Source organism: Schistocerca nitens, chromosome 1 (genome assembly GCF_023898315.1).
Source record: "Schistocerca nitens isolate TAMUIC-IGC-003100 chromosome 1, iqSchNite1.1, whole genome shotgun sequence".
Lineage (NCBI taxonomy): Eukaryota > Metazoa > Arthropoda > Insecta > Orthoptera > Acrididae > Schistocerca > Schistocerca nitens.
The window spans coordinates 1,054,486,686-1,054,507,112 of NC_064614.1; the positions used below are offsets into that span (position 1 = coordinate 1,054,486,686).

A 20,427-nucleotide genomic window follows, 5' to 3' on the forward strand; every position below is an offset into this window, starting at 1 on the left:
ACACATCTCAAAGGGTAAATTCTTTTACACTAAGCCACAACAAACAAAATAACCAGACACAATATAAACCTTCTTTACAATCTTATCAATAACCAAGGGTCGCTCAAGTCTCTTAATTTACTAGTCTTCACTGTATTTCACTTCACAATAGCTAATAACCTCTCCACAATTGGACTCTTTGTAACTTCTACAAATTTTAATACTAACACAATCACACTCCAGAAAGCCACCCTCCATTACCAACATCAAGTTTCACCTTCATCATCTACATTTACAATATTTCCTGTTCTCAACATCAGTACAACTCATTTGCCTAATAGGGGTACCAATAAAACTTCTTATCCCGTCACACATAAATACTTCCTCACTATCATTATTCTCTACCACACAAACTGAAATAACTAATTCTATTGCTTGGGAATGGGCCACGTCCTCACACACACACACCTCCATCCTAAAATTTCTCCTCACATCAGGTATCTACATCATTTCGATACACATCGTAAATTAACATAATTTCTATAATGTTGGATTTGAGTGGGAGCCTCTCGTTCCAAACAACAATCAGCATCTATACCTCAATGGGAAGGGCCATCAATTACTCTTTCTGTACACCTTACATATACTGCAACTTTCACTACAACAACAGACTTTCCTTCTCTCTCAGCATCTGCATTAGGGTCTTCGAACACCTTCTACTCTCTTCCTAATAAAAACAGTCACGGGTTTTACTCTCATCACCTGGCTCATACAAAACTCCAAAATCTCAATAATGCAACTCTCACGATCATATTCTATAACAGGTCTCAAATATTACCAACTTGCTAGTCATTGTTTCTTACATCTATACACTCCAACCACACCTATGTTCATTTACCTCTAAGAACTCTTGGGACTTATTCTCAGTTCCAATCTCTCTTTTACACACTGTACCCGCATTGCCTTTATCAACACATCATCACTCACTCTACTCTTGGATATACTACCTTCAGTCAGACTTCCCTCTTTTCACAGGGCACCTACGATTAACTCGCAAACAAATATATTAAATCATCCACATTTCTGCTCAACTCAGGTCTCCTCCTACTCTTCCATACACAGCGTGTCAACTGCACCAATACCTACTCCATCATTTACATTCTTATCTCCAACATGCTACCAACTCACACAAGGGACATCCAAGGACCAAGAATTGCCTGGGCAATGGGAATCTCCACCTCATACATTTTAAACTCCATTCTCACAAAATACTCTCTTTTCAGTGTTTTCAGCTCATACACATCACCAACATTCCAAATATTTTGAGTATACACCTATAAAACCTTATCAACTAGCCTAATTTTTAGGGGATCAATCTACAGGGGGAACAAAATTTCTTTCATAACAATCGAACAAACATCCATTTTTTCTCTTTTTTCCTTTCTATACTCGCTCTAAATTCTCTCATCCTCGCTACCTCATCCAAAGTGAGTTATTATTTGATTGGTCTTCTATTCGTACATCTGTCTACCAACTTCAAAGGATATTTTACTCTCTGGGACAATACATATTCACCTCTATGGATTATCATTTCGTCAAGTCACACACACTACTAATTCACCGTATCACTAACTGTCCAAACTCAAATCTTGTAGGCAAGCCATACAGGGGCAACATAGTTCACAACCCATTCACCACCAAACTCCATTTTGTCAGCAATTAGCCTTCACTGAATCACACCTCTTCACTACCACACCTCGTTCCTAACTTTTTTACATTTTCTCTGGGGTACTGTTTTATTTCCTCATATAAACATTAACCACTACACCGACACAACCTTCTTTTATCTTCTCTGCACCATTCTTCAACCTTGTATTATACCACCTTTACAAAATTTAACATCAACTTCACCTCACTCAGGTTTTTAACTCTACTTCAAACCATACACCATCGGTTACTCCATTCTTTCGAAAACCAGAACATCACTACTTCATTACCTTCATCATTTCTAATTGTCACATTACTCCAATTTCATAAACCTCCACATCACGCACATACCAACTACTTCGTACACACTCTCTCATACTATAGATGTCTCCACTATATCATTTCCACTCGTATTCTAAATATTAAGGGACTGTACTTTCTACACCTTTCTACCTCCATAACACATCTCAAAGGGTAAATTCTTTTACACTAAGCCACAACAAACAAAATAACCAGACACAATATAAACCTTCTTTACAATCTTATCAATAACCAAGGGTCGCTCAAGTCTCTCTTTATTTACTAGTCTTCACTGTATTTCACTTCACAATAGCTAATAACCACTCCACAATTGGACTCTTTATATCTTCTACAAATTTTAATACTAACACAATCACACTCCAGAAAGCCACTCTCCATTACCAACATCAAGTTTCACCTTCATCATCTACATTTTCAATATTTCCTGTTCTCAACATCAGTACAACTCATTTGCCTAATAGGGGTACCAATAAAACTTCTTATCCCGTCACACATAAATACTTCCTCACTATCATTATTCTCTACCTCACAAACTGAAATAACTAATTCTATTGCTTGGGAATGGGCCACGTCCTCACACACACACACCTCCATCCTAAAATTTCACCTCACATCAGATATCTACATCATTTCGATACACATCGTAAATTAACATAATTTCTATAATGTTGGATTTGAGTGGGAGCCTCTCGTTCCAAACAACAATCAGCATCTATACCTCAATGGGAAGGGCCATCAATTACTCTTTCTGTACACCTTACATATACTGCAACTTTCACTACAACAACAGACTTTCCTTCTCTCTCAGCATCTGCATTAGGGTCTTCGAACACCTTCTACTCTCTTCCTAATAAAAACAGTCACGGGTTTTACTCTCATCACCTGGCTCATACAAAACTCCAAAATCTCAATAGTGCAACTCTCACGGTCATATTTTATAACAGGTCTCAAACATTACCAACTTGCTAGTCATTGTTTCTTACATCTATACACTCCAACCACACCTATGTTCATTTACCTCTAAGAACTCTTGGGACTCATTCTCAGTTCCAATCTCTCTTTTACACACTGTACCCGCATTGCCTTTATCAACACATCATCACTCACTCTACTCTTGGATATACTACCTTCAGTCAGACTTCCCTCTTTTCACAGGGCACCTACGATTAACTCGCAAACAAATATATTAAATCATCCACATTTCTGCTCAACTCAGGTCTCCTCCTACTCTTCCATACACAGCGTGTCAACTGCACCAATACCTACTCCATCATTTACATTCTTATCTCCAACATGCTACCAACTCACACAAGGGACATCCAAGGACCAAGAATTGCCTGGGCAATGGGAATCTCCACCTCATACATTTTAAACTCCATTCTCACAAAATACTCTCTTTTCAGTGTTTTCAGCTCATACACATCACCAACATTCCAAATATTTTGAGAATAAACCTATAAAACCTTATCAACTAGCCTAATTTTTAGGGGATCAATCTACAGGGGGAACAAAATTTCTTTCATAACAATCGAACAAACATCCATTTTTTCTCTTTTTTCCTTTCTATACTCGCTCTAAATTCTCTCATCCTCGCTACCTCATCCAAAGTGAGTTATTATTTGATTGGTCTTCTATTCGTACATCTGTCTACCAACTTCAAAGGATATTTTACTCTCTGGGACAATACATATTCACCTCTATGGATTATCATTTCGTCAAGTCACACACACTACTAATTCACCGTATCTCTAACTGTCCAAACTCAAATATTGTAGGCAAGCCATACAGGGGCAACATAGTTCACAAACCATTCACCACCAAACTCTTATTTTGTCAGCAATTAGCCTTCACTGAATCACACCTCTTCACTACCACACCTCGTTCCTAACTTTTTTACATTTTCTCTGGGGTACTGTTTTATTTCCTCATATAAACATTAACCACTACATTGACACAACCTTCTTTTATCTTCTCTGCACCATTCTTCAACCTTGTATTATACCACCTTTACAAAATTTAACATCAACTTCACCTCACTCACGTTTTTAACTCTACTTCAAACCATACACCATCGGTTACTCCATTCTTTCGAAAACCAGAACATCACTACTTCATTACCTTCATCATTTCTAATTGTCACATTACTCCAATTTCATAAACCTCCACATCACGCACATACCAACTACTTCGTACACACTCTCTCATACTTTAGATGTCTCCACTATATCATTTCCTCTCGTATTCTAAATATTAAGGGACTGTACTTCCTACACCTTTCTACCTCCATAACACATCTCAAAGGGTAAATTCTTTTACACTAAGCCACAACAAACAAAATAACCAGACACAATATAAACCTTCTTTACAATCTTATCAATAACCAAGGGTCGCTCAAGTCTCTTTATTTACTAGTTTTCACTGTATTTCACTTCACAATAGCTAATAACCTCTCCACAATTGGACTCTTTGTAACTTCTACAAATTTTAATACTAACACAATCACACTGCAGAAAGCCACTCTCCATTACCAACATCAAGTTTCACCTTCATCATCTACATTTTCAATAGTTCCTGTTCTCAACATCAGTACAACTCATTTGCCTAATAGGGGTACCAATAAAACTTCTTATCCCGTCACACATAAATACTTCCTCACTATCATTATTCTCTACCACACAAACTGAAATAACTAATTCTATTGCTTGGGAATGGGCCACGTCCTCACACACACACATCTCCATCCTAAAATTTCACCTCACATCAGGTATCTACATCATTTTGATACACATCGTAAATTAACATAATTTCTATAATGTTGGATTTGAGTGGGAGCCTCTCGTTCCAAACAACAATCAGCATCTATACCTCAATGGGAAGGGCCATCAATTACTCTTTCTGTACACCTTACATATACTGCAACTTTCACTACAACAACAGACTTTCCTTCTCTCTCAGCATCTGCATTAGGGTCTTCGAACACCTTCTACTCTCTTCCTAATAAAAACAGTCACGGGTTTTACTCTCATCACCTGGCTCATACAAAACTCCAAAATCTCAATAATGCAACTCTCACGATCATATTCTACAACAGGTCTCAAATATTACCAACTTGCTAGTCATTGTTTCTTACATCTATACACTCCAACCACACCTATGTTCATTTACCTCTAAGAACTCTTGGGACTCATTCTCAGTTCCAATCTCTCTTTTACACACTGTACCCGCATTGCCTTTATCAACACATCATCACTCACTCTACTCTTGGATATACTACCTTCAGTCAGACTCCCCTCTTTTCACAGGGCACCTACGGGAACTCGCAAACAAATATATTAAATCATCCACATTTCTGCTCAACTCAGGTCTCCTCCTACTCTTCCATACACAGCGTGTCAACTGCACCAATACCTAATCCATCATTTACATTCTTATCTCCAACATGCTACCAACTCACACAAGGGACATCCAAGGACCAAGAATTGCCTGGGCAATGGGAATCTCCACCTCATACATTTTAAACTCCATTCTCACAAAATACTCTCTTTTCAGTGTTTTCAGCTCATACACATCACCAACATTCCAAATATTTTGAGAATAAACCTATAAAACCTTATCAACTAGCCTAATTTTTAGGGGATCAATCTACAGGGGGAACAAAATTTCTTTCATAACAATCGAACAAACATCCATTTTTTCTCTTTTTTCCTTTCTATACTCGCTCTAAATTCTCTCATCCTCGCTACCTCATCCAAAGTGAGTTATTATTTGATTGGTCTTCTATTCGTACATCTGTCTACCAACTTCAAAGGATATTTTACTCTCTGGGACAATATATATTCACCTCTATGGATTATCATTTCGTCAAGTCACACACACTACTAATTCACCGTATCTCTAACTGTCCAAACTCAAATATTGTAGGCAAGCCATACAGGGGCAACATAGTTCACAAACCATTCACCACCAAACTCTATTTTGTCAGCAATTAGCCTTCACTGAATCACACCTCTTCACTACCACACCTCGTTCCTAACTTTTTTACATTTTCTCTGGGGTACTGTTTTATTTCCTCATATAAACATTAACCACTACATTGACACAACCTTCTTTTATCTTCTCTGCACCATTCTTCAACCTTGTATTATACCACCTTTACAAAATTTAACATCAACTTCACCTCACTCACGTTTTTAACTCTACTTCAAACCATACACCATCGGTTACTCCATTCTTTCGAAAACCAGAACATTACTACTTCATTACCTTCATCATTTCTAATTGTCACATTACTCCAATTTCATAAACCTCCACATCACGCACATACCAACTACTTCGTACACACTCTCTCATACTTTAGATGTCTCCACTATATCATTTCCTCTCGTATTCTAAATATTAAGGGACTGTACTTCCTACACCTTTCTACCTCCATAACACATCTCAAAGGGTAAATTCTTTTACACTAAGCCACAACAAACAAAATAACCAGACACAATATAAACCTTCTTTACAATCTTATCAATAACCAAGGGTCGCTCAAGTCTCTTTATTTACTAGTCTTCACTGTATTTCACTTCACAATAGCTAATAACCTCTCCACAATTGGACTCTTTATATCTTCTACAATTTTTAATACTAACACAATCACACTCCAGAAAGCCACTCTCCATTACCAACATCAAGTTTCACCTTCATCATCTACATTTTCAATATTTCCTGTTCTCAACATCAGTACAACTTATTTGCCTAATAGGGGTACCAATAAAACTTCTTATCCCGTCACACATAAATACTTCCTCACTATCATTATTCTCTACCACACAAACTGAAATAACTAATTCTATTGCTTGGGAATGGGCCATGTCCTCACACACACACACCTCCATCCTAAAATTTCACCTCACATCAGATATCTACATCATTTCGATACACATCGTAAATTAACATAATTTCTATAATGTTGGATTTGAGTGGGAGCCTCTCGTTCCAAACAACAATCAGCATCTATACCTCAATGGGAAGGGCCATCAATTACTCTTTCTGTACACCTTACATATACTGCAACTTTCACTACAACAACAGACTTTCCTTCTCTCTCAGCATCTGCATTAGGGTCTTCGAACACCTTCTACTCTCTTCCTAATAAAAACAGTCACGGGTTTTACTCTCATCACCTGGCTCATACAAAACTCCAAAATCTCAATAATGCAACTCTCACGGTCATATTTTATAACAGGTCTCAAACATTACCAACTTGCTAGTCATTGTTTCTTACATCTATACACTCCAACCACACCTATGTTCATTTACCTCTAAGAACTCTTGGGACTCATTCTCAGTTCCAATCTCTCTTTTACACACTGTACCCGCATTGCCTTTATCAACACATCATCACTCACTCTACTCTTGGATATACTACCTTCAGTCAGACTTCCCTCTTTTCACAGGGCACCTACAATTAACTCGCAAACAAATATATTAAATCATCCACATTTCTGCTCAACTCAGGTCTCCTCCTACTCTTCCATACACAGCGTGTCAACTGCACCAATACCTACTCCATCATTTACATTCTTATCTCCAACATGCTACCTACTCACACAAGGGACATCCTAAGACCAAGAATTGCCTGGGCAATGGGAATCTCCACCTCATACATTTTAAACTCCATTCTCACAAAATACTCTCTTTTCAGTGTTTTCAGCTCATACACATCACCAACATTCCAAATATTTTGAGAATAAATCTATAAAACCTTATCAACTAGCCTAATTTTTAGGGGATCAATCTACAGGGGGAACAAAATTTCTTTCATAACAATTGAACAAACATCCATTTTTTCTCTTTTTTCCTTTCTATACTCGCTCTAAATTCTCTCATCCTCGCTACCTCATCGAAAGTGAGTTATTATTTGATTGGTCTTCTATTCGTACATCTGTCTACCAACTTCAAAGGATATTTTACTCTCTGGGACAATACATATTCACCTCTATGGATAATCATTTCGTCAAGTCACACACACTACTAATTCACCGTATCTCTAACTGTCCAAACTCAAATATTGTAGGCAAGCCATACAGGGGCAACATAGTTCACAAACCATTCACCACCAAACTCTATTTTGTCAGCAATTCGCCTTCACTGAATCACACCTCTTCACTACCACACCTCGTTCCTAACTTTTTTACATTTTCTCTGGGGTACTGGTTTATTTCCTCATATAAACATTAACCACTACACTGACACAACCTTCTTTTATCTTCTCTGCACCATTCTTCAACCTTGTATTATACCACCTTTACAAAATTTAACATCAACTTCACCTCACTCACGTTTTTAACTCTACTTCAAACCATACACCATCGGTTACTCCATTCTTTCGAAAACCAGAACATCACTACTTCATTACCTTCATCATTTCTAATTGTCACATTACTCCAATTTCAGAAACCTCCACATCACGCACATACCAACTACTTCGTACACACTCTCTCATACTTTAGATGTCTCCACTATATCATTTCCTCTCGTATTCTAAATATTAAGGGACTGTACTTCCTACACCTTTCTACCTCCATAACACATCTCAAAGGGTAAATTCTTTTACACTAAGCCACAACAAACAAAATAACCAGACACAATATAAACCTTCTTTACAATCTTATCAATAACCAAGGGTCGCTCAAGTCTCTCTTTATTTACTAGTCTTCACTGTATTTCACTTCACAATAGCTAATAACCTCTCCACAATTGGACTCTTTATATCTTCTACAAATTTTAATACTAACACAATCACACTCCAGAAAGCCACCCTCCATTACCAACATCAAGTTTCACCTTCATCATCTACATTTTCAATATTTCCTGTTCTCAACATCAGTACAACTCATTTGCCTAATAGGGGTACCAATAAAACTTCTTATCCCGTCACACATAAATACTTCCTCACTATCATTATTCTCTACCTCACAAACTGAAATAACTAATTCTATTGCTTGGGAATGGGCCACGTCCTCACACACACACACCTCCATCCTAAAATTTCACCTCACATCAGATATCTACATCATTTCGATACACATCGTAAATTAACATAATTTCTATAATGTTGGATTTGAGTGGGAGCCTCTCGTTCCAAACAACAATCAGCATCTATACCTCAATGGGAAGGGCCATCAATTACACTTTCTGTACACCTTACATATACTGCAACTTTCACTACAACAACAGACTTTCCTTCTCTCTCAGCATCTGCATTAGGGTCTTCGAACACCTTCTACTCTCTTCCTAATAAAAACAGTCACGGGTTTTACTCTCATCACCTGGCTCATACAAAACTCCAAAATCTCAATAATGCAACTCTCACGGTCATATTTTATAACAGGTCTCAAACATTACCAACTTGCTAGTCATTGTTTCTTACATCTATACACTCCAACCACACCTATGTTCATTTACCTCTAAGAACTCTTGGGACTCATTCTCAGTTCCAATCTCTCTTTTACACACTGTACCCGCATTGCCTTTATCAACACATCATCACTCACTCTACTCTTGGATATACTACCTTCAGTCAGACTTCCCTCTTTTCACAGGGCACCTACGATTAACTCGCAAACAAATATATTAAATCATCCACATTTCTGCTCAACTCAGGTCTCCTCCTACTCTTCCATACACAGCGTGTCAACTGCACCAATACCTACTCCATCATTTACATTCTTATCTCCAACATGCTACCAACTCACACAAGGGACATCCAAGGACCAAGAATTGCCTGGGCAATGGGAATCTCCACCTCATACATTTTAAACTCCATTCTCACAAAATACTCTCTTTTCAGTGTTTTCAGCTCATACACATCACCAACATTCCAAATATTTTGAGAATAAATCTATAAAACCTTATCAACTAGCCTAATTTTTAGGGGATCAATCTACAGGGGGAACAAAATTTCTTTCATAACAATCGAACAAACATCCATTTTTTCTCTTTTTTCCTTTCTATACTCGCTCTAAATTCTCTCATCCTCGCTACCTCATCCAAAGTGAGTTATTATTTGATTGGTCTTCTATTCGTACATCTGTCTACCAACTTCAAAGGATATTTTACTCTCTGGGACAATACATATTCACCTCTATGGATTATCATTTTGTCAAGTCACACACACTACTAAATCACCGTATCACTAACTGTCCAAACTCACATATTGTAGGCAAGCCATACAGGGGCAACATAGTTCACAAACCATTCACCACCAAACTCTTATTTTGTCAGCAATTAGCCTTCACTGAATCACACCTCTTCACTACCACACCTCGTTCCTAACTTTTTTACATTTTCTCTGGGGTACTGGTTTATTTCCTCATATAAACATTAACCACTACACCGACACAACCTTCTTTTATCTTCTCTGCACCATTCTTCAACCTTGTATTATACCACCTTTACAAAATTTAACATCAACTTCACCTCACTCACGTTTTTAACTCTACTTCAAACCATACACCATCGGTTACTCCATTCTTTCGAAAACCAGAACATCACTACTTCATTACCTTCATCATTTCTAATTGTCACATTACTCCAATTTCATAAACCTCCACATCACGCACATACCAACTACTTCGTACACACTCTCTCATACTTTAGATGTCTCCACTATATCATTTCCTCTCGTATTCTAAATATTAAGGGACTGTACTTCCTACACCTTTCTACCTCCATAACACATCTCAAAGGGTAAATTCTTTTACACTAAGCCACAACAAACAAAATAACCAGACACAATATAAACCTTCTTTACAATCTTATCAATAACCAAGGGTCGCTCAAGTCTCTTTATTTACTAGTCTTCACTGTATTTCACTTCACAATAGCTAATAACCTCTCCACAATTGGACTCTTTGTAACTTCTACAAATTTTAATACTAACACAATCACACTCCAGAAAGCCACCCTCCATTACCAACATCAAGTTTCACCTTCATCATCTACATTTTCAATATTTCCTGTTCTCAACATCAGTACAACTCATTTGCCTAATAGGGGTACCAATAAAACTTCTTATCCCGTCACACATAAATACTTCCTCACTATCATTATTCTCTACCACACAAACTGAAATAACTAATTCTATTGCTTGGGAATGGGCCACGTCCTCACACACACACACCTCCATCCTAAAATTTCTCCTCACATCAGGTATCTACATCATTTCGATACACATCGTAAATTAACATAATTTCTATAATGTTGGATGTGAGTGGGAGCCTCTCGTTCCAAACAACAATCAGCATCTATACCTCAATGGGAAGGGCCATCAATTACTCTTTCTGTACACCTTACATATACTGCAACTTTCACTACAACAACAGACTTTCCTTCTCTCTCAGCATCTGCATTAGGGTCTTCGAACACCTTCTACTCTCTTCCTAATAAAAACAGTCACGGGTTTTACTCTCATCACCTGGCTCATACAAAACTCCAAAATCTCAATAATGCAACTCTCACGATCATATTCTATAACAGGTCTCAAATATTACCAACTTGCTAGTCATTGTTTCTTACATCTGTACACTCCAACCACACCTATGTTCATTTACCTCTAAGAACTCTTGGGACTCATTCTCAGTTCCAATCTCTCTTTTACACACTGTACCCGCATTGCCTTTATCAACACATCATCACTCACTCTACTCTTGGATATACTACCTTCAGTCAGACTTCCCTCTTTTCACAGGGCACCTACGATTAACTCGCAAACAAATATATTAAATCATCCACATTTCTGCTCAACTCAGGTCTCCTCCTACTCTTCCATACACAGCGTGTCAACTGCACCAATACCTACTCCATCATTTACATTCTTATCTCCAACATGCTACCAACTCACACAAGGGACATCCAAGGACCAAGAATTGCCTGGGCAATGGGAATCTCCACCTCATACATTTTAAACTCCATTCTCACAAAATACTCTCTTTTCAGTGTTTTCAGCTCATACACATCACCAACATTCCAAATATTTTGAGAATAAACCTATAAAACCTTATCAACTAGCCTAATTTTTAGGGGATCAATCTACAGGGGGAACAAAATTTCTTTCATAACAATCGAACAAACATCCATTTTTTCTCTTTTTTCCTTTCTATACTCGCTCTAAATTCTCTCATCCTCGCTACCTCATCCAAAGTGAGTTATTATTTGATTGGTCTTCTATTCGTACATCTGTCTACCAACTTCAAAGGATATTTTACTCTCTGGGACAATACATATTCACCTCTATGGATTATCATTTCGTCAAGTCACACACACTACTAATTCACCGTATCACTAACTGTCCAAACTCAAATCTTGTAGGCAAGCCATACAGGGGCAACATAGTTCACAACCCATTCACCACCAAACTCTATTTTGTCAGCAATTAGCCTTCACTGAATCACACCTCTTCACTACCACACCTCGTTCCTAACTTTTTTACATTTTCTCTGGGGTACTGGTTTATTTCCTCATATAAACATTAACCACTACACCGACACAACCTTCTTTTATCTTCTCTGCACCATTCTTCAACCTTGTATTATACCACCTTTACAAAATTTAACATCAACTTCACCTCACTCACGTTTTTAACTCTACTTCAAACCATACACCATCGGTTACTCCATTCTTTCGAAAACCAGAACATCACTACTTCATTACCTTCATCATTTCTAATTGTCACATTACTCCAATTTCATAAACCTCCACATCACGCACATACCAACTACTTCGTACACACTCTCTCATACTTTAGATGTCTCCACTATATCATTTCCTCTCGTATTCTAAATATTAAGGGACTGTACTTCCTACACCTTTCTACCTCCATAACACATCTCAAAGGGTAAATTCTTTTACACTAAGCCACAACAAACAAAATAACCAGACACAATATAAACCTTCTTTACAATCTTATCAATAACCAAGGGTCGCTCAAGTCTCTCTTTATTTACTAGTCTTCACTGTATTTCACTTCACAATAGCTAATAACCTCTCCACAACTGGACTCTTTATATCTTCTACAAATTTTAATACTAACACAATCACACTCCAGAAAGCCACTCTCCATTACCAACATCAAGTTTCACCTTCATCATCTACATTTTCAATATTTCCTGTTCTCAACATCAGTACAACTCATTTGCCTAATAGGGGTACCAATAAAACTTCTTATCCTGTCACACATAAATACTTCCTCACTATCATTATTCTCTACCACACAAACTGAAATAACTAATTCTATTGCTTGGGAATGGGCCACGTCCTCACACACACACACCTCCATCCTAAAATTTCACCTCACATCAGATATCTACATCATTTCGATACACATCATAAATTAACATAATTTCTATAATGTTGGATTTGAGTGGGAGCCTCTCGTTCCAAACAACAATCAGCATCTATACCTCAATGGGAAGGGCCATCAATTACACTTTCTGTACACCTTACATATACTGCAACTTTCACTACAACAACATACTTTCCTTCTCTCTCAGCATCTGCATTAGGGTCTTCGAACACCTTCTACTCTCTTCCTAATAAAAACAGTCACGGGTTTTACTCTCATCACCTGGCTCATACAAAACTCCAAAATCTCAGTAATGCAACTCTCACGGTCATATTTTATAACAGGTCTCAAACATTACCAACTTGCTAGTCATTGTTTCTTACATCTATACACTCCAACCACACCTATGTTCATTTACCTCTAAGAACTCTTGGGACTCATTCTCAGTTCCAATCTCTCTTTTACACACTGTACCCGCATTGCCTTTATCAACACATCATCACTCACTCTACTCTTGGATATACTACTTTCAGTCAGACTTCCCTCTTTTCACAGGGCACCTACGATTAACTCGCAAACAAATATATTAAATCATCCACATTTCTGCTCAACTCAGGTCTCCTCCTACTCTTCCATACACCGCGTGTCAACTGCACCAATACCTACTCCATCATTTACATTCTTATCTCCAACATGCTACCAACTCACACAAGGGACATCCAAGGACCAAGAATTGCCTGGGCAATGGGAATCTCCACCTCATACATTTTAAACTCCATTCTCACAAAATACTCTCTTTTCAGTGTTTTCAGCTCATACACATCACCAACAATCCAAATATTTTGAGAATAAACCTATAAAACCTTATCAACTATCCTAATTTTTAGGGGATCAATCTACAGGGGGAACAAAATTTCTTTCATAACAATCGAACAAACATCCATTTTTTCTCTTTTTTCTTTCTATACTCGCTCTAAATTCTCTCATCCTCGCTACCTCATCCAAAGTGAGTTATTATTTGATTGGTCTTCTATTCGTACATCTGTCTACCAACTTCAAAGGATATTTTACTCTCTGGGACAATACATATTCACCTCAATGGATTATCATTTCGTCAAGTCACACACACTACTAAATCACCGTATCACTAGCTGTCCAAACTCAAATCTTGTAGGCAGGCCGTACAGGGGCAACATAGTTCACAAACCATTCACCACCATACTCTATTTTGTCAGCAATTAGCCTTCACTGAATCACACCTCTTCACTACCACACCTCATTCCTAACTTTTTTACATTTTCTCTGGGGTACTGTTTTATTTCCTCTTATAAACATTAACCACTACACTGGCACAACCTTCTTTTATCTTCTCTGCACCATTCTTCAACCTTGTATTATACCACCTCTAAAAAATTTAACATCAACTTCACCTCACTCCGGTTTTTAACTCTACTTCAAACCATACACCATTGGTTACTCCATTCTTTCGAAAACCAGAACATCACTACTTCATTACCTTCATCATTTCTAATTGTCACATTACTCCAATTTCATAAACCTCCACATCACGCACATATCAACTACTTCGTACACACTCTCTCATACTTTAGATGTCTCCACTATATCATTTCCTCTCGTATTCTAAATATTAAGGGACTGTACTTCCTACACCTTTCTACCTCCATAACACATCTCAAAGAGTAAATTCTTTTACACTAAGCCACAACAAACAAAATAACCAGACACAATATAAACCTTCTTTACAATCTTATCAATAACCAAGGGTCGCTCAAGTCTCTCTTTATTTACTAGTCTTCACTGTATTTCACTTCACAATAGCTAATAACCTCTCCACAATTGGACTCTTTATAACTTCTACAAATTTTAATACTAACACAATCACACTCCAGAAAGCCACTCTCCATTACCAACATCAAGTTTCACCTTCATCATCTACATTTTCAATATTTCCTGTTCTCAACATCAGTACAACTCATTTGCCTAATAGGGGTACCAATAAAACTTCTTATCCCGTCACACATAAATACTTCCTCACTATCATTATTCTCTACCACACAAACTGAAATAACTAATTCTATTGCTTGGGAATGGGCCACGTCCTCACACACACACACCTCCATCCTAAAATTTCACCTCACATCAGGTATCTACATCATTTCGATACACATCGTAAATTAACATAATTTCTATAATGTTGGATTTGAGTGGGAGCCTCTCGTTCCAAACAACAATCAGCATCTATACCTCAATGGGAAGGGCCATCAATTACACTTTCTGTACACCTTACATATACTGCAACTTTCACTACAACAACAGACTTTCCTTCTCTCTCAGCATCTGCATTAAGGTCTTCGAACACCTTCTACTCTCTTCCTAATAAAAACAGTCACGGGTTTTACTCTCATCACCTGGCTCATACAAAACTCCAAAATCTCAATAATGCAACTCTCACGATCATATTTTATAACAGGTCTCAAACATTACCAACTTGCTAGTCATTGTTTCTTACATCTATACACTCCAACCACACCTATGTTCATTTACCTCTAAGAACTCTTGGGACTCATTCTCAGTTCCAATCTCTCTTTTACACACTGTACCCGCATTGCCTTTATCAACACATCATCACTCACTCTACTCTTGGAAATACTACCTTCAGTCACACTTCCCTCTTTTCACAGGGCACCTACGATTAACTCGCAAACAAATATATTATATCATCCACATTTCTGCTCAACTCAGGTCTCCTCCTACTCTTCCATACACAGCGTGTCAACTGCACCAATACCTACTCCATCATTTACATTCTTATCTCCAACATGCTACCAACTCACACAAGGGACATCCAAGGACCAAGAATTGGCTGGGCAATGGGAATCTCCACCTCATACATATTAAACTCCATTCTCACAAAATACTCTCTTTTCAGTGTTTTCAGCTCATACACATCATCAACATTCCAAATATTTTGAGAATAAACCTATAAAACCTTATCAACTATCCTAATTTTTAGGGGATCAATCTACAGGGGGAACAAAATTTCTTTCATAACAATCGAACAAACATCCATTTTTTCTCTTTTTTCCTTTCTATACTCGCTCTAAATTCTCTCATCCTCGCTACCTCATCCAAAGTGAGTTATTATTTGATTGGTCTTCTATTCGTACATCTGTGTACCAACTTCAAACGATATTTTACTCTCTGGGACAATACATATTCACCTCTATGGATTATCATTTCGTCAAGTCACACACACTACTAAATCACCGTATCACTAGCTGTCCAAACTCAAATCTTGTAAGCAGGCCGTACAGGGGCAACATAGCTCACAAACCATTCACCACCATACTCTATTTTGTCAGCAATTAGCCTTCACTGAATCACACCTCTTCACTACCACACCTCATTCCTAACTTTTTTACATTTTCTCTGGGGTACTGTTTTATTTCCTCATATAAACATTAACCACTACACTGACACAATCTTCTTTTATCTTCTCTGCACCATTCTTCAACCTTGTATTATACCACCTCTAAAAAATTTAACATCAACTTCACCTCACTCAGGTTTTTAACTCTACTTCAAACCATACACCATCGGTTACTCCATTCTTTCGAAAATCAGAACATCACTACTTCATTACCTTCATCATTTCTAATTGTCACATTACTCCAATTTCATAAACCTCCACATCACGCACATACCAACTACTTCGTACACACTCTCTCATACTTTAGATGTCTCCACTATATCATTTCCTCTCGTATTCTAAATATTAAGGGACTGTACTTCCTACACCTTTCTACCTCCATAACACATCTCAAAGGGTAAATTCTTTTACACTAAGCCACAACAAACAAAATAACCAGACACAATATAAACCTTCTTTACAATCTTATCAATAACCAAGGGTCGCTCAAGTCTCTTTATTTACTAGTCTTCACTGTATTTCACTTCACAATAGCTAATAACCTCTCCACAATTGGACTCTTTGTAACTTCTACAAATTTTAATACTAACACAATCACACTCCAGAAAGCCACTCTCCATTACCAACATCAAGTTTCACCTTCATCATCTACATTTTCAATATTTCCTGTTCTCAACATCAGTACAACTCATTTGCCTAATAGCGGTACCAATAAAACTTCTTATCCCGTCACACATAAATACTTCCTCACTATCATTATTCTCTACCACACAAACTGAAATAACTAATTCTATTGCTTGGGAATGGGCCACGTCCTCACACCCACACACACCTCCATCCTAAAATTTCACCTCACATCAGGTATCTACATCATTTCGATACACATCGTAAATTAACATAATTTCTATAATGTTGGATTTGAGTGGGAGCCTCTCGTTCCAAACAACAATCAGCATCTATACCTCAATGGGAAGGGCCATCAATTACACTTTCTGTACACCTTACATATACTGCAACTTTCACTACAACAACAGACTTTCCTTCTCTCTCAGCATCTGCATTAGGGTCTTCGAACACCTACCCTCTTCCTAATAAAAACAGTCACGGGTTTTACTCTCATCACCTGGCTCATACAAAACTCCAAAATCTCAATAATGCAACTCTCACGATCATATTTTATAACAGGTCTCAAACATTATCAACTTGCTAGTCATTGTTTCTTACATCTATACACTCCAACCATACCTATGTTCATTTACCTCTAAGAACTCTTGGGACTCATTCTCAGTTCCAATCTCTCTTTTACACACTGTACCCGCATTGCCTTTATCAACACATCATCACTTACTCTACTCTTGGATATACTACCTTCAGTCAGACTTCCCTCTTTTCACAGGGCACCTACGATTAACTCGCAAACAAATATATTAAATCATCCACATTTCTGCTCAACTCAGGTCTCCTCCTACTCTTCCATACACCGCGTGTCAACTGCACCAATACCTACTCCATCATTTACATTCTTATCTCCAACATGCTACCAACTCACACAAGGGACATCCAAGGACCAAGAATTGCCTGGGCAATGGGAATCTCCACCTCATACATTTTAAACTCCATTCTCACAAAATACTCTCTTTTCAGTGTTTTCAGCTCATACACATCACCAACAATCCAAATATTTTGAGAATAAACCTATAAAACCTTATCAACTATCCTAATTTTTAGGGGATCAATCTACAGGGGGAACAAAATTTCTTTCATAACAATCGAACAAACATCCATTTTTTCTCTTTTTTCCTTTCTATACTCGCTCTAAATTCTCTCATCCTCGCTACCTCATCCAAAGTGAGTTATTATTTGATTGGTCTTCTATTCGTACATCTGTCTACCAACTTCAAACGATATTTTACTCTCTGGGACAATACATATTCACCTCTATGGATTATCATTTCGTCAAGTCACACACACTACTAAATCACCGTATCACTAGCTGTCCAAACTCAAATCTTGTAGGCAGGCCGTACAGGGGCAACATAGTTCACAAACCATTCACCACCAAACTCTATTTTGTCAGCAATTAGCCTTCACTGAATCACACATCTTCACTACCGCACCTCATTCCTAACTTTTTTACATTTTCTCTGGGGTACTGTTTTATTTCCTCATATAAACATTAACCACTACACTGACACAACCTTCTTTTATCTTCTCTGCACCATTCTTCAACCTTGTATTATACCACCTCTAAAAAATTTAACATCAACTTCACCTCACTCCGGTTTTTAACTCTACTTCAAACCATTCACCATTGGTTACTCCATTCTTTCTAAAACCAGAACATCACTACTTCATTACCTTCATCATTTCTAATTGTCACATTACTCCAATTTCATAAACCTCCACATCACGCACATACCAACTACTTCGTACACACTCTCTCATACTTTAGATGTCTCCACTATATCATTTCCTCTCGTATTCTAAATATTAAGGGACTGTACTTCCTACTCCTGTCTACCTCCATAACACATCTCAAAGGGTAAATTCTTTTACACTAAGCCACGACAAACAAAATAACCAGACACAATATAAACCTTCTTTACAATCTTATCAATAACCAAGGGTCGCTCAAGTCTCTTTATTTACTAGTCTTCACTGTATTTCACTTCACAATAGCTAATAAGCTCTCCACAATTGGACTCTTTGTAACATCTACAAATTTTAATACTAACACAATCACACTCCAGAAACCCACTCTCCATTACCAACATCAAGTTCCACCTTCATCATCTACATTTTCAATATTTCCTGTTCTCAACATCAGTACAACTCATTTGCCTAATAGGGGTACCAATAAAACTTCTTATCCCGTCACACATAAATACTTCCTCACTATCATTATTCTCTACCACACAAACTGAAATAACTAATTCTATTGCTTGGGAATGGGCCACGTCCTCACACACACACACCTCCATCCTAAAATTTCACCTCACATCAGGTATCTACATCATTTCGATACACATCGTAAATTAACATAATTTCTATAATGTTGGATTTTAGTGGGAGCCTCTCGTTCCAAACAACAATCAGCATCTATACCTCAATGGGAAGGGCCATCAATTACACTTTCTGTACACCTTACATATACTGCAACTTTCACTACAACAACAGACTCTCCTTCTCTCTCAGCATCTGCATTAGGGTCTTCGAACACCATCTACTCTCTTCCTAATAAAAACAGTCACGGGTTTTACTCTCATCACCTGGCTCAGACAAAACTCCAAAATCTCAATAATGCAACTCTCACGATCATATTTTATAACAGGTCTCAAACATTACCAACTTGCTAGTCATTGTTTCTTACATCTATACACTCCAACCACACCTATGTTCATTTACCTCTAAGAACTCTTGGGACTCATTCTCAGTTCCAATCTCTCTTTTACACACTGTACCCGCATTGCCTTTATCATCACATCATCACTCACTCTACTCTTGGATATACTACCTTCAGTCAGACTTCCCTCTTTTCACAGGGCACCTACGATTAACTCGCAAACAAATATATTAAATCATCCACATTTCTGCTAAACTCAGGTCTCCTCCTACTCTTCCATACACCGCGTGT

At 37.6% G+C, this 20,427-nt stretch overlaps 1 long non-coding RNA gene across 1 annotated transcript in view; it reads right to left on the reverse strand.

Moving 5' to 3' along the window:
* Positions 1–1,829: 1,829 nt before the first annotated feature.
* Positions 1,830–20,427, reverse strand: part of LOC126197325 (uncharacterized) — a 29,781-nt gene continuing 11,183 nt past the window's right edge. The window contains exons 2-3 of the long non-coding RNA XR_007539698.1: positions 16,879–19,480; positions 1,830–1,848 (exon numbers count right to left, since the gene is read on the reverse strand). This is a non-coding gene — a long non-coding RNA (uncharacterized LOC126197325). The remainder of the gene's footprint in view (positions 1,849–16,878; positions 19,481–20,427) is intronic.